General features: G+C 44.4%; 1 long non-coding RNA gene across 1 annotated transcript in view; it reads right to left on the bottom strand.

The window, feature by feature from the left end:
* LOC109297568 overlaps positions 1-6,485 on the bottom strand; it is a 22,474-nt gene extending 15,989 nt beyond the window's left edge. Inside the window, exon 1 of the long non-coding RNA XR_002097352.1 lies at positions 6,431-6,485. This is a non-coding gene — a long non-coding RNA (uncharacterized LOC109297568). The remainder of the gene's footprint in view (positions 1-6,430) is intronic.
* Positions 6,486-16,186: the final 9,701 nt, after the last annotated feature.

The following is a 16,186-nucleotide window of genomic DNA, read 5'->3' as shown; positions in this document are numbered from 1 at the left end:
TCTCCCCCCCCCCCCCACACACACACACTCACACACACACACACACACACACACACACACACACACACACACACACACACAAACACAAATACCATATTTAAATGCTATGCAAAAAAATGTTAGCTTGAGCCCAATTCTGAATTCATTCTGGGTGGAACAAGAGTTTGCATATACAAACAAGTTATGTTAAGCAGTCAATGAAAACATGACAGGGAAGCATATTATCTATGTTTGATTTACCCCAAAGTGTAGAAAGATGTGATAATAAGGACTAAGTAGGAGCAGAGGGCACAGAGGATGGGTAGATACCCAGAATGGGCTTGAGGTATGAGGTTAACATCAGGGGAAAGGCAGCTTCCAAAAGCCTGAGAAATATTTTCCCTGTGGCAATTTTATCTCTACAAGCAAGAAATCCTCTATCAGTACTTATACCATTTCACTTCAGCCTCAGACACTTTTTGCCACTGCCCGCTAGCCTTCATTTGGATCGTTGAAATCTCAATGCTAGCCATGTCTATGATGGATTGATCAGCCCTGAATGCAATTTGGAGTGACAAATCAGTCAAAACTGGACCCAAACACTGACCCAACAGGGGAAAGTAGCTTGAATGTCTCAGGTTATTCAAGTACAAACACAGCTGAGAGAAGCATAACAATGCTGATATACCAGAAAACAGCACCGTCTCACAGAACATGTCAGACAGACAAGAGAATCCCAACTTCATCATCTGTATGGTGCATAAAAATGCACCAAAGACATGGTCTATGTTTCAAAAGTTCACGCTAGTTAAGCAATTTGATTACTTACCAAAATACCCAAATATTTCCAATCAGGAAGCTGGAATGAACAGCTTCAAACAACTAACTTTCTTGGGAGACTTCCTAAATTTGGCTATGCTGGGAATAGCTTGAGAAAAACCTTTCATGCACTACATTTTGGAACAGCACTTTTTAGCAAAACAGGAACTAGACCTATCTGTGCAATATTAGAGAATTGCTGGGTATTTGCTGGTGCCACATCAGGGATCCTGGTTTTATCTGTTTATAAACTGCAAATTCCCTGATAAAAACCCACAAATACTCTGATTAAAACCCCCAAAATCCACAGTTTTCTGTGATTAAAATGAAACACCATTATATATAATAAGGTATCAGTTGAACACAATGTTTTATTGATACATTTACAATTTTAAAGCAGTTTGGAAGCCTACCAGTGCCTCTATTATAATAAAAGAAATTCTAAATATCTAGACATTCTGATGTTTGGTTTGGGGGGTTTTTTATCATGGAAAAGCAGAGCTCCCTCTGCCTCCTTCACTCACGGGTCCAGCTATGGCTATGATTTGTGGTGCTGAACAGCCCTGATATGCTGGTGCCCTGCCCATGCCATTGCCCCTCACTCCCGACCCTGCTGGTGCCCCTCACTCCCGACCCCCCCCGCCAACAAGCCCCTGCCCCCCACTCTTCCAGAGGGAGCCCTCAGCTGCCAGGGCTATGGGACCAGAGACCTGGGTCCACAGCCCCCTGCCCCCCATAGCAGTGCCCAAGCACCAGCTGTTGCCCATGGGAGGTGGTGGCTGCTAAGGCAGAACAGAGCATGAAGCCCAGTTTCCCCTCCCCAACAGGTGGCACAGCCAGAGTGAAGTCTGCAGATGTGGGCTGACTGCTGAGGGCTCGGGCTTCCCTCCCTGCTGCCTCCCTGCCCTGCCACCTGGGACCACCGCAGCCCAGCGGGTGGGACCCGGTACGGCAGGGCAAAGTAGGGCCAGGCAGGGAAGCTCAATGCTGCTGCTGTGAGCTCCATGCCACTCTGGCAAGGTGCCCCTTGCCCATCTGGCAGCAGCACATGAACAACTTTGTGCTGCCATTCACACTGCTGCCAGGCAGGCAGGGGGCACCTCGCTATGGCAGGGCAGGGCTCATGGCAGTGGCACCAAGCTTCCCTGAGCCACTCTTCCATGCCAGTTCCCACCCACTTGGCTGTGGAGGCCCTGGAGGGAGGGCAGCAGAGCAGGGAGCCATAAGCCCACAGTGGGCAGTCCACACCCACCCCACATACAGATCCGGGAGACTTGTGCCCCCCCTTTCTCCCCCTAGGAGTGCACATAATGGCAGGGAGCCAACCCCCCCTCCGCCAGCCATGGCCCCATCTTAACCTCTGCCTGGGCCCTGCATTTGTTTTGACTACACCTCTAAAATTCAAACAAATCACTAGCCAAAGGTTAGCTATTCAGAGCTATGTGGTTCTATATAGAGTCTTACAAAGCAAAAAAAAAAAAAAATCTAGTTGATGGAACCCTATAATACTCCCTAACACACTCCCAATTCCTACCGGTCTGACTACTGCATATCTACAGAATTTTTTTATTTATCCTTCACAATAAGATCCTGGTTACACCTTGAGAGAAAAACCTGAGACCACAGATGAAACCTTGCCGCTTGCCCCAAAGGTCAGCAAACTTAGGTGTTCCACAAAAATGTCAGGAACTAATGCCAATGCTCTAGAGTCTGTACTTGAAAATATCCAGTCACTCACTTTCTTCTGGTGAAACTGGGGAAATCTCAGTGTGATCTCTTCAGATGATTGCAACTGTTGCGCTGGGGGAGAAGCGGGGTGGGGGCTGACTTAAACTGTTCTGTGCTTCCCTAAAATATTCCAGACACCAAGTAGATATGAGCCACTGCTGAAAGATGCATGATGATGATTCATTGACCTGCATTCCTCAAGAAGAGCGTGGGCTTGCACGAACAAACATGCTAATATTTTCGTTGCTTAGCTTTATAGCTCCCACACCAACTGATGAATTTTTTCCTTCTACATGCCACTGCCATATCCATTACTGGGATGTAGTTTACTAACCTCTGTGTAATTGCCATAGGATTGGGAGGAGCCAATGTACTTTCATTCTATGAATATTATACAATAAAAGCTGTACTATCCAGCATCTTACAAGTTGGCATGCTCCACTAACAGGTATGATGGCTTGTAAGATAAAGTGAAACTGGAAGTGCCCACAGTGGGCACTTCCAGTTTCTCCGAGTCCCCACGGTCAGAGCAAAGCAGCCTGTGCTGCCGAGCCCCCACAGCCCAGGGGCATAACAGACTGTGCAGGGCCATGCGGGGCCTACCTCCCTGTCCCACGGGGCCTGCCGGACCCATGGGACGGGCAACGATGCGGCGGGAGGGGCAGAGAGACGCCCCAGATGTGGCAGGAGAAACGGCTGCCGGGGTCACTCAATTAACTGGCATTCCCATTCCAGAGGATGCCAGATAACAGAGCTTTTACTGTATTTCTCTCCCTTTCTTGCTAACTTGAAGTTACTGGGTGTCACTAGGGTACAACACAGAATCCACTGCAGTTTTACCCAGCCCATATAAAGAGTGCATCATGCATGAAATGTATTATTTGCCTCTTCCTACCTCCTGGTCCATACTCTACACCCACATAAGGGACAGGCATAATGCATTCTGAAGTTTTTCAGTAGAAAATAACAGTCTATCCAGTAATAAAACTATTCTACTGGATGTTTTCTACAACTATTCTAAAAGTTACTTCGTAGACCAGTAAGTGTAATGATGCAGATGAAAAAGGTCAAATGTCAAAAAGACAAAAGCTTTGCTGTAGATTTCATGCTGATGCTCTAATAATCAGTTTAGATCTTTTGCTAGGAAATGGCCATTAACTTCCTTTCCCAAACAAAATTAATTGCTACACATAGGTAGCACTGAATACAGTTGTGGTTTAATCTACACTGCAAATTAAAGAATGGCAATTAACACAGAATGAAAGTCAGACCAATTTAATAGCCGCTTTTCATGTACAGAGCCACCTGTGTGACTGGTGCATTGTGACAAGGATCTGGGAATGGTGTTGACTCACTGGGAAGCTTCTTAAACTAGTTGGAACTAGAGACTTTGGACACAGGGGCTAAGTATTGACAGTCAAAAAGCCTGAAATTGACAGTCAAAAAGCCTGAAGCTGAATCAATACAGTCTTTGCAGATTAGTCTAAACTGTGTAGATTGAACTGATAAGCAAGTGAACAGATGTTCATTCACTTTTTATTCTGGAAATCCAGTCACATGCCTACAGTGGCCCAGGCCAGAAGCTAAGGAATGCTAAACCATGTCCCCCCGCTCAGCTGAAGCAGACAGCTTGGACCAAGGCTAGCCTGCCCACCCTGTGGCTGGGGGGGAGCAGGGCCTTGCGAGGGAGGTGCAAAGCATCCTGGGATGCTGGGGGGCTGGAAATTAACTTGAATCTGGGGCGGTCTGAGACAGAAGTTCCATAAACCAATTTAACCTAAAAATCAGCAAAATCTGATGCTACTCCCATCCAGGTTTATCTGGAACTAATTTCAGCCATTTTGAAAGCAATTTATGTGCACTGAACTTGTATTGTGTTACAGGTTTCCAATCATTTATACTAGTTTGTGTGTAATTTCTGTCCCTAGCCATGGTCTCTTTTTACAATGCATCCCTGGCACTCTTTGGGAATGTCACTATTGAGTGAGACCTGTGTCTGCTCCCATGTACCAAACTCAGAAATGAAGAATGGAATCCAGGCTTGGCATGTGAATGTGGGAGCAGGTGGGGAGGATATATCTGAAATGGATGCTCCCTAAGAGCACCTGGGATGTGGTATATACTTGCTCAAAGAATGATAATTTCTGAAACAACAATGCAGTAACCTACCCATTACCAGGATTTAAACTACAGTGCTAATCAATCGGTGTTAGTGCTAGCTGAAGTGTAGAGCAGTCACACTTCAGGCCAGCTGAGGCCTGGAAGACTGAAAGGTAAGAATCCTCTCCTCCCATTCTGGGCTTCCCCAATAACCCCTAGGGCTCTCCTGGTTCCCTCCCCCTCCCCACATCCCACTTCCAGGGTTCCCCCTCTGCCTCCCACCTCCCAGTGCTCCCAGGATAAGTATTTGTGGCTGCTTGAACTTTCTGGCCCATTGTATGGCCCAGAGAGCAGCAGGTGGCCAGGCAAGTAGGTTAGCCCATCCCTGCCTGCTCCCCAGAACAGACAGCCACCAGTAAACAAGGGAGGAGGGCAGGCAGTGAGCAGAGATCTGGCATGCTGGGGATGGCAGGGAAGGGGCCATAGATGGAAGGAAAAAATATTATTTGTGGGGGCTGAGTGCATCATCAGCATGAGAACTACAACTCCTGTTGTGCTCTGCATGGTGCAATGTATGTGCAGTTAGCTGCTTCTTCCTCAGTCATGTGGAGCTGAACATGCATGGGGCGTTGGCCTGGCTGCATCCCAAGCAGTGCTGTAGTGATGCTGCTGTTGCTAACCACTGTGAAATTAGTTTAGGGGGGCTAAGTCCCCGAAGCCCAGGCCTTCTGCCACCTATGGAAGGGGCAATGAGCCCAATCTGGGCCAGCAGGGAAAGAAAAGGGAGAGTGGGAAGGGAAGGTGGATGGGGTGTTTACACTAGCCTAGAGTGGATACATCTTAGTGTAACACAAGCTGAACAACATAGAGCAGAGATAATCCTGCCCTGCAGTAGCATAACTTTGAGCTGTATAATGACTGTTTCAAACCAGTTTCATGGGTTAATGTGTGAACAATACAGTAGTTAAGAGCTCCAGGAGCTGCCCAAAATTACCATGTAACAAGGCCCTTAGTTTATCATGCTTGATATTGGTGAGGGATGAGGGGTTTGTGATGTTACAATGCCTACAAATTATACACTACAACTGGGCATCCCAGATCTGGTCAAATTATTGGCCTGCCCACTTGTCTCTGGGCAAACCGTCCACCTACTTCACTCACCACACCTTAGTTGGTATCAATTAGAGGATGTCAATAAGCTGGGAGGCTACCCATTTACTTGCCCTGATGTCAAGGGTTTACACACAGCTCCGACCTTCTCTATATTGTTTCCCATGCCGTGCAGATGGCATCCATGGCCTAACACCCAGCCTATTTGTCTAGCTTATCACCCAGCCACTCAATCACTTGGGGCTCCCAGTCCCTACCTTTTGCTCAGGACTGTCCTGGTCTCCTCACGCCCCCACACTGGGGCCTCATCCCCTGACCTGCACTGGGCTGCAATCCCCTTTATCCTTCTGCCCAAGGAGCTTCAGACATTGCTCCCTCGTACATTCAGGGTCCCACCCCCCTGGAGCCTCACTCCCAGCTCCCTTAGTGTGCCTCAGTGCTTGCTGTGAGCCTGGGCTTGCTCTGGCCTTGCTTTGTTCTTTCCCCTCCATGGGGTCACCTGCAAGGAAGCCAGGGCTGAGGCTCTTTGGTGCCCCATATTTGCCCTTCACTGGAGAGGCCCCAGGTGTGGCATTTCCTGGAGACTGCCCCGCCATCAGCAGTCCCACTACACCAGCCAGCCCCAGCAGGGTGTAGTTTTAGGTCATGCACCAGGACCAGAGCTTCCTGCCATCCTCATAGCTCCTTCCCTTACCTCCAAAATGTCAGGAGCAGCAGCTTCAGTCAGATGATGTTCTCCTGACTGCTAGCAGCAGACTGCTGGCTTTGCTGCTCAGAGTCCTGTTTTTATAGAGAACAGCTAGGCCGTGTTCCCAGTCAGGCAATTGGGTCTAACTGGGATTGCAACCAGCTGCAGACTGCCTTGCTGCTGCTCATGCCCCTGTGAGTAACAGAGCACACCCTGTGCTCTGTTATAGGCATGCAGGCATGCCCGTATTATATTGGATGGTGTGACCGCATGCCTCAGTGAAAATTTTACTGTCCCCTCGCTCCCCTTCATGCACTGAATGCCAAAAGAATGTTGGTTTGAACTTAACCTTTCCTAATGCAAACAGAACATATTTATAATAAAATAAGTAAGTAAATTAATAAAATATAAACAAAAAGGATCCAGTGAAGATTAGATCAATATGGAAGTACAAAGTTCTCTTCAGGACAAAATATGTAGGTGCTGCCATTTGCTGGGTTTTGAAGCTCCAGGGTTAGTAGAGTTTAAGTTACAGAAAGTGGTAGACGTATAGTTGTTAGGGCATATTTTTCCCATTGTACTCCCAGTTACAAGGATGGTGATACCCACATTGATGGATTATTTTCTTTCAATCTTTATTCTTTCTAAGCCCCATTGAAATGCAATATGGTAATTTAGGCTTCTAAATTTCTAAGTCATTTTTTGTTAAATGACTTTAAAATGCTACTAATATTTGTATAACATCCAGCATTGAAACAGTATTATATGAACATATAAAGCATTGCACTGTGTTCCTGTCCTGTTGTTATAGAGCTGCAAACTGGATGTATTTTGATGATTATTTGAAGCAATTCTTATGCATGCAAAGAGCTAAATTTTAGTTGTTCAATACAAAGACTTCCCCCATTGTGACTCACTACACAGATTATTTTTACACAACATTTGTGCTATCTTCCTGCCCTAATCATATGGGGGTGAGGAACCTATGGGCCAGTAGTCACCAACTGACCGATTTCGATTGACTGGTCAATTGCAGAGACCCTGCAGGTCAATCTGAGGCTGGGGGGGTGTTAAGCACATGCGTACATGCACGTGTTCACTGCTCCCCAACCCAGCAGGTCAGTCCATGGAGCAGGGGAGGGGCAGGGAGCTCCCGCCACTGTGAGCATCCTGACGGAGTCCCCTTGGTGTATGTGCTCCCACTATCTGTGCATGGAGGAGGAGGCTGCCATTGTGGCTTGGACTTTGTGCCCTGAGCCCCACTGCAGCTGGCCTGGCAGCAGCTCGATGCCACATGTGTCCTGCTGCTAGGCTAAGCCTTGTCCCTTGCCCACCCAGTGGCAGATGCATGTGGCGTCAAGCAACTCCTGGGCCAGCTGCAGCAGGGTGCAAAGACCATCCTACAATGGCACATATGGGGGGTGGCACATGACCCCCCACAAACACGGGGCAGGGCAAGCAGATGCAGCTGCAACAGCGCTGAGGGAAGGAGTGGGGCAGGGGCAGGCCCTGCACAGCCAGGGTGGGGCATGGGATGAATCTGCAAGTGGCTCATCTGGGGAAGTGTGGGAGGGTGCGCAGCCCGGAGGGGCATGGGGGGTGTGCCTCTGGATCTGCAAGTGGAATGGGGTGGGGTGGGGTTGGCTGAGACTGGGGTTATGCTGAGCTCTTCCTAGTGTGGGTGTTGGGCAGCACTGCACTCGGGCCAAGCAGTGGTGGTGGCAACGGCGCTGGGAACGGGGCTGTGTGTGTGTGTGGGGGGCTGCAAACACCTGAAAATATGCCATAGCTTTCCCAACCCCCTCCTAGTGCCACTGTTGCCCACCCCAAACACAGCACGGCCCAAGACCTGCTGGGAAGAGTGCAGGGCAGCCTGTGCCCCACTCCCCACCTCACCACTGTTCCCCCCACATGGCCCTTTCCCCTTCCCCACAGACTTACCTGCTCATGCAGGGCACACCCCCATATAAATTTTTCTCCACCTCGATCTGCACCCCCCCCTTCCTTCCCCACAGACCAACCTGGGGGGGGGGCAGGTTGGGAGGTGGCAACGCACTGTAGATATTGGGTTGCTTTTTCATTCAAAAAGTAATCTCCTACCCAAAAAGGTTGGAGACCACTGCCATCGGTCATGGGCTGGATCTGGCCCACCAAGCAATTTTGTCCAGCTTGAAAAGTCTATATATTGGTTGTAGGGGGGGATTCAGCAGCTGTATCAGAAGCACCAGCCCACCTTGGACCAAACTGCATTATTTCAGCCTGCTGTTCTGAAAATGTTTCCAATCCCTTCTCTGTGCAACCCACCCACCAACACAAATGCAGAATGCCTACCCAACCTCTTTTTGAAAGCCTCCAGTGAGAGATTCCATAACATCTCTAAACAATATGTTTCATTGTCCTACTGTTCTTAGAGCTGGGAAGTTTTTTCTTAGATTTAAATCTAAATCTGCTTTGTTGCAGTTTAAATATATTGTCTCAGGTCCTACCCTCTGTAGCAAGGGAAAACAGTCCTCTTCTTTATAGTAGTCAAATGTTTGGAAGATATTTCATGCATCCCTTGACCCTTAATCTCACTTTTTCCAAACTATACAAATGTAGCTTTCTCTACCTTTCATCATACAGCTTCCATTCTAATCCCTTTATCATCTTTGTCATTGACCTCTCTAGTTTCTTTACATCCTTCTTAGAATGTGGAGCCCAGAGCCACACAATAGCCCAGCTGAGACCCAACCAGCTCTTAGTCAAGTGGTAGGATCATCTTCCATATCTTGCATACAATACTTCTGTTACTGTAGCCACGAACTGCATATGCTTTATTTGTGACTACATCAGATTTCTGACTTAGGTTGAGTTTATGATCCCCACAACTCCCTAATACCTCTTAGCAGTCCTACTAGAAATCAGCTGTTTCCTCATTACATCTTGATGCATTTGGCTTTTGTTACACCTTGTTCATTTGTCTTTGGTGAGGTTTACTTTGTTGTTCATAGCTCAGTTCTCCATTTTATCCTCATTCTTTTGAATACTGCTACTACTGTCTTCCAAAGTGTTTGTCCTGACTTTTGTGCCATTTGCAAATTTTAATCAGGAAGCTCTCCAGTCCTGCACATAAGTAAATAATACTGATGTTATATACTACTGGGCCCAAACCCAACCCCCAACACTTTTCTGAAGTGGGAAGAAGAAAGAGCCATGGCCTTGAATTTTTCTCTGCACTATCCAGCAATGCTCCCAGGGTCTGGGTAGATGCTAAAAAACAAAGTCCAAAGCATTTGAAGTGTTTTAGATGTTCAGAGACTATATATATAAAATAAAAGATGACCTATTCTTGTAATGTTCTGTAATGGCTTTTATTGAAGGTCAATTTTATTAACATAGAAATGAACAATAAGATAGAGTTTGGTTCAAACATTCTTGTCAAGTTTGGATGCTTTTAAAATTCCTATTTCCAGATCTCTACACTGTCAGCCAAATTCATTTTCTACATATTTACTTCCACATCTCATACATCAGAAAGGTAATGAGCCACCTGCCTTAGTGGATCAGCAGAACCCATTTAACATTTCTTAGCAAGATGAGAGCCTATTAATGTGGTCAGGTGTTTCAGGCAAACTCTGCCAGACAAGTCCACAAGAGAAAGAAAAAGACCAGCTGAAAGCAAAGTGTGTGTGTATGCACACACGTATCTATTTCAAATATCCAAAATATCCTGAATCAATTCCCCCCCCAAATCATAATATTGCCTTAAATATCATGATAAAAAAGAGTGTAGGGCTCTTTTCATTTGCCTTCTGTTTTCTAAGCCTTGATGCAACATATCCCATTTTCAACTTCTGCACTACTACAAGATGTAGAAACCTTTTTTCCTTCAAACACAAGATGAGCTTTTCACATAATCCTTTGTCAAAGTAAAAAAAAAAAAATCAACTATTGTGAGTAAATTAATAGAGTTGGCAACAGTCCATCTCCTCTAGAAAGAAGAGTCATGCTTTTCTTAGCTCTTTTGTTCCCATGATAGTAGCACTGCAAATTAGGCCCACCTAGGCCTCTAAAATTTGGAACCTGTATGAAGAGGGGCAGGGGACAACTCAGTCTGGAGAAACTCTTTATAAATATTCTTCCCCTTAGTATCTATCCTGTGCCACTGTGAAATACAGAATATTGACCTAGATGGACCCATGGTCTAATCCAGTATGGTATCTCTTAAGTTCTCATCCCCTCCCAGTAAACATATGATTTATGTTTTCCATTAAAGGGAAATCAGATATGGGAATCTAGTTTCCCTAGGTATCATTCTGCAACTTAAATTATTAGATGATTTCCTCAAATATATTTTGACAGCCAATGATGAAGACAGGCATTTCTGGCCACTGACATTATCAGGACAACCATAAACAAAGATATTTCTTAAATTACTCCCAACATCACCTTGATAACTGGAGGGTAGACATGCTCTTTAGATGGAGAGTCCACAGTGCCTGCTAGAACTGCAATGAGTTTTTCAGTTGTCCTCCAACATCATCTCCAGCTTTTCTGGATAAATTATGAAGCAGTCAAGTTTTTTCCCTTTATGTCCTTATTTCCCTCTGACACAAAATGCAGGGTGAAAGCACTATTAATGCTTACTAAGACAACATGAGTTGCTACTGTTATCCAAATACTAAGATATGGTAGCCCTTAGCATTTTATATCTCCCCTAGGGGCCTTACCACAATGTACACATTGAAAAGAAAGGTGACAAAACTAAGCCCTGTGGACTCTCTGGTGAGGAAAAGCAGGTGGTACCTGTCTCTGCATTGTGAACTACCTCAGAGGAGGTGACGGTGACATTTCAACAGCAGCTGTTCATGATTCACAGAAAAGAATACTACTGATAGTTCTAATAGCATTAGCATAGACTTTTGACCTCTCTCTCTCTTGTTTTCTCTCTTTCAGGACATTTAAACTTAGGAGAGCTTTATCATGATATGAAAAATTGTATGGCAGTGGTGCTCAACCTTACTGGCCCCATGGTCTGGATAAATGGTGCAGGGCTGGTCTACAGGCCAGATCCTATGTGCAGGGGTGATCCACAGCTGTGATAGAGAGTAACACTGATGTGTTGATCTATGAGCCTAATCCAGGGGTTGATCTATGAGCCTAATCCAGTGTGGGGTTAGTGTATGGGATTGGTCTGTGCACCTGGTCCTGAATGGAGTTGGTCCATAGCTACAGCATGATACTGCCTGAATGCTGGCCCAACCCCCTGTACTGGATCTGGCCATGGAGTGACCGCATGCTAAAGCAATATGACATACAGGGTCTTGTCTTCTGGACCACAGGTCCAGAAATTTGGCAGCAGGAGAGCAGTGGCTGCTGAGGAGCCCCATAGACTGAACAACACAGCTCCATGAGCCAGAGGTTGAGCACCACTAATCTAGGTTGTCCTGGGAGTTAAGGTACAAGTTTGTTTCCCATTGGCTCCTTGGCTTCTCTGACCCTGGCTCCCTTGACCCAACCCCACAGCCCCCTCCCCACCCTGGATTATACTCCTTTCCAAAACTTTCATCCTAACACAGTTCCATAAAAGGGAAATCTTTACCTCTCCTGTGACATCAAAGCCTCTCTTTTTGCAACACTTATTCTGGAGGCCAACAACAACTCCAAATTATCTTCAATTAAAGATGTTTCCACCAGGAAAAAGATTAACAAAAACACTGGTACCAAAGATGAATCTCTGAGCTTCATTCCATGCTCTAAAGTTATCAATGGCCTCACTGGTACTGGGCTGAAAGGTTCCCTTTTGCTATTGGTGAAGGTTAAGTAGGAATAAATGCTCTTGCATCATAAGCTCAACCAGATCCTTGACTTGTTTTCCTTTGGCTCACCGGTGTCTAGCTCACATGGTTTGTTTTTCCTTTTTTTTTCTATTTTCTCTCTCTGTTCTAACAACCTAAACCAGTCCATCTATGGTTTCCATAGCAATGGATCCTGTATCCATCCCAAGTAACACTCTTCTTTGACCAGGTTCTGGAAATGAATCACTTTCTCACTGCTTCCCAGACAAATGTCAATAGTATCTTCCTCTTCCCTTCATTCAAAGTGGCAGATTTAATCATGTAATGACTTTTCCAAGAGTACTAAAGATCTCTCAGCGTGCACACACAGAGCTAACAATGCCTGCCTGGAGATGACAACACTTTGTCCCTGGGCTCTCTACATACCTTCTCATTGTCTTTACAGTATTAGAAATCACAAAACACAGGTTATCATAAAAACCTCATCCAGATTCCCTCTGGCTCATACTACAGCCATCACCACCTGTTTCATAACCACCTTCAGGACGAATGGATTAAAGACAAAGCGGGAGCTAGTAATACTGTTGATATTCCAACATCCGTGACTTGCACTTTTGAATACTGTTCTGTTTTGAGAGCCTGTCATTTACCTACCACAATGCTTTCAGATAACTCTTTGCTAATAACTATTGACTGTACATCTTCAAGACCATTTTGACAAAAAGGAGACACAAAAATAATTACAATGCATCATGGCACCTACTAGGTAAAGGTGAAAAGCTTTGACCAAACCTAGCCTGAGGACATCTCAGTTTTAGGTTATTTCATATCTGTGTTATCCATGAAAAATAAAACTGGCAGTAGTACAGATAAGCCAATGGGCACTAATATTTCAGTTCCTGTTTATGGAGATTTAGCCTCCAACCAAATTCTCAAAAGTGTTGCTGCTATTAGCCAGCTATAATGGTTTGGAAAACTGCACGCTTCTTTAGTTACTATTTGTTTCAAGCAGTGCGCTGTCTGAGCCAACAACCTGAACTTTCTTGGATAACTGACTCCCTTGGCATCTTCACGCAGGGTTTATTTTTCCTTGCAGAAAAATTCATACATCTCCTTTTATCAAGAATTATATGTATGAAATACAGGGGATCCGGCAGACAGTGAGTAAAATTCATCCTGTGCAGAGGGCCATCAACAGATCCAAGTCTCACATAAGCCCTATTTAGAGGTATTGAGCAGGTTTTACCTCCAGCCAAGGATAAAAGGCTTTAAAATAAGTGATATCATCACTGGCACATAAAGTTTCTGCGTTGTTTAAATATTGTCATAGGTCATCAAAGTTATTATCTGACCATTTCACTTCACTGTAGCCCATTTCCTGGCAGAAGTGTGTTAAATGCACAGTTTGGCCCAGCTCATGAGCTGGGCCAATCCTAGACTGGGAAAAGACTGTAATAAGAAAACTATTGCAGAGGATTAAAATAAAATGACATACATTTATGGAGAAGTGTAGTACAAGCTCTGTTCACAGAGTTAGCCCCCTTGCTTTCTTAAATACGAAAATTCCTCCTCAGAATTAAAAATATCAACCTACAAAGCAAAGTGTTCCCTTTCCCCCTCTCCTGGAGCTCTCATTTGCATGTGGAGTATACTAGTGTGTCCTCTTAGGTGCATCATTTATTACAATGCTGCACATGTTGGGACTTGCTTTCAAAAGGCAGCTGCACTCAAGGACCGTGTTTCATTTCTTGACACCATTAATTGGGTTACGAGTCAGAGCCCTAATGAAGACAAGTTATCGTGTCTCCGTGCAACTGTCCTAGGAGAGACGCACAACCCACAGAGGGAGTGAATTTGGACAGCCTTGCATTGTTTATCAGGCACACAAGGTCAGCAGATAAATGGTCAAAACCATAGGATGCTCCTGTGGGCATGTTACAATGATTTTGCTGCCTCAGATAGATCTGAGATGTCCCTGAAGCTTTAATATTGAGAAGCCTGTTAACAAAGGAAGAAATAAAAGGAAGAGGGGAGAGACAGGAAGGCAGGAATAGATAGAAGCAAAATACCAGAGAAGGCTAAACAGCTTTAAAAAAACCTGTAATTGCTTGCATTCTCAACTGGTCCATGCTCTATTTAAACTTACTGCAAGGTAATTGGAAGTATTTCCACAATTTCTAGTAGTGGTGCATGAGTCTCACATGATCTGGAGATCTTAGTTCAGAGAAATATGAGGCCAAATCTTTTTTTTTTTAATTATCTAAATTATCTAAATGAATTTGGTCTGTAAAATTCGGCTGGAAATCTCCCAAGAATACTTTTCTCTTGCAATTTCTGGTACTTCTGGCTTTTGATCAGGCCAAAACTGCTGGGAGGATAGTTTCTCAATGTATTAGACATTTCCTTTGCCACTCCTCCCAATTGGCATCAAAGAGTGCACGAGGCATATGGGAACAAAACCAAAAATCTATGTGAACTGTTTAGGCCTTAATCTTTTCTTACATCTGTGTTCATGACAAGAACATGAACACAAAAGAAGTATTAGTGCTCAGAAAAATCCTCCAAAAGGGTCAGGGGAGACTTGCAGACTATAATAAAACATTATCATAATCAACACACATAACACTTTGAGCTTCTTAATATCTTAATATTTTTCATTCAAAAATCTGAAAGATTTTTTTAAAATCCTAATTCATTTCTATTGTCACAACATAATACAGACAATAGAAATATTTTGTTTCTAAGAAACTTCCTTTTAAGTAAGAAAAGTCACAGTGCTACAACAGTGAGAGAGGATGGAGGAGTACATTGATAGAAGTAAAGGTTCTTACACAAAGATCATTGAAGAAGAAAGCCCCTGGGTAATTTGGATTTGGAGAATGTGTGTGATGTACTTACATAAAGTCCCATTTTGCTAAAAAGCAGAGGAATCAAACAAGAGGAGGTAATTTCTTTACTTATGGACAACTTTAAGCCACCTTTCCAGTCAGCACTTTACTAAAAATCTCCCCCTGTAGCATCTCTCAAGACTATATTACCAATGCTCCTCTAGTTTATGCTGATGGCTTTTTTGGTTCTGGGTGCTTTTCACTCGCACACAAAGACACCCTGCTCCACCAAACACCAGCCATCAACCCTCTACATTCATATTCAGTCTCCAGCCAAGATTCTCTCAAACAGCATTGCTACTTTGGCTTTTTCAGGTTGATCTATGATTTGGGCAGTGGCGTCTTTTGTTCAGCGATCACTAAATAAATGCACATTTAATGACTCCCACACACAGTCTGAATTGAAGGTGTCCATCATACCTATCAGCTTCAGCAGATATTGTGACTGTCTATAGATATAAAACATTCCCTGAGGGCCGCCCAATCTCCAGCATGGCCGCGCGCACACGCACACACACAAACACACACACACTGAAACAACTACATCCTTATCACTCAACCTTTCATCATAAGAAACAGACCTAAAATATCTACCGGCTTTCTAATTATTTTCAGCTTTAATAGAGTATTACCTTGGTTAAGCAAACCATTTTAGCAGCCCTTTAATTACGACAAGTTTCATTGGCTACAGTTAGACAGACTGGTGCTGAAGAATGCAAGTCCTGTCTATCCCATAGTTTTTCTTCCATGCTGTATCAAAGGTAATTAATTATATCTTTACAACTTACCGCTGTGGACTAGACCTAACTGGATTCATATCACTCTCAAAGCCAGGCTTCTAATGTGACTATTCCCTAATATTCATTGCATGATTTGCTGTTTTAGTGAACATTTTTAGTCTAATGTCTTCAGGCAGGCATGGTTTTTTTTTTTTTTTAAATTTAACACTTTTTTTAAATGTTTTAAAAGGCAGATTATTCCATTCCCACTGCACCCCATTATATTGAATCTAGAATTTTTACTATTCATAGATGACAAAAATAAAGGAATTAAGAAGCAAGAAGGCTGGACTAAACAAAATAAAGAACCAGAAAACC

The sequence above is a fragment of the Gavialis gangeticus genome, unplaced genomic scaffold (genome assembly GCF_001723915.1).
Source record: "Gavialis gangeticus isolate Ggan-Ray unplaced genomic scaffold, GavGan_comp1, whole genome shotgun sequence".
In the NCBI taxonomy this organism is placed as follows: Eukaryota; Metazoa; Chordata; order Crocodylia; family Gavialidae; genus Gavialis; species Gavialis gangeticus.
Note: the sequence above shows the minus strand (reverse complement) of the source record. Positions and strands in the feature narration are given on the sequence as shown.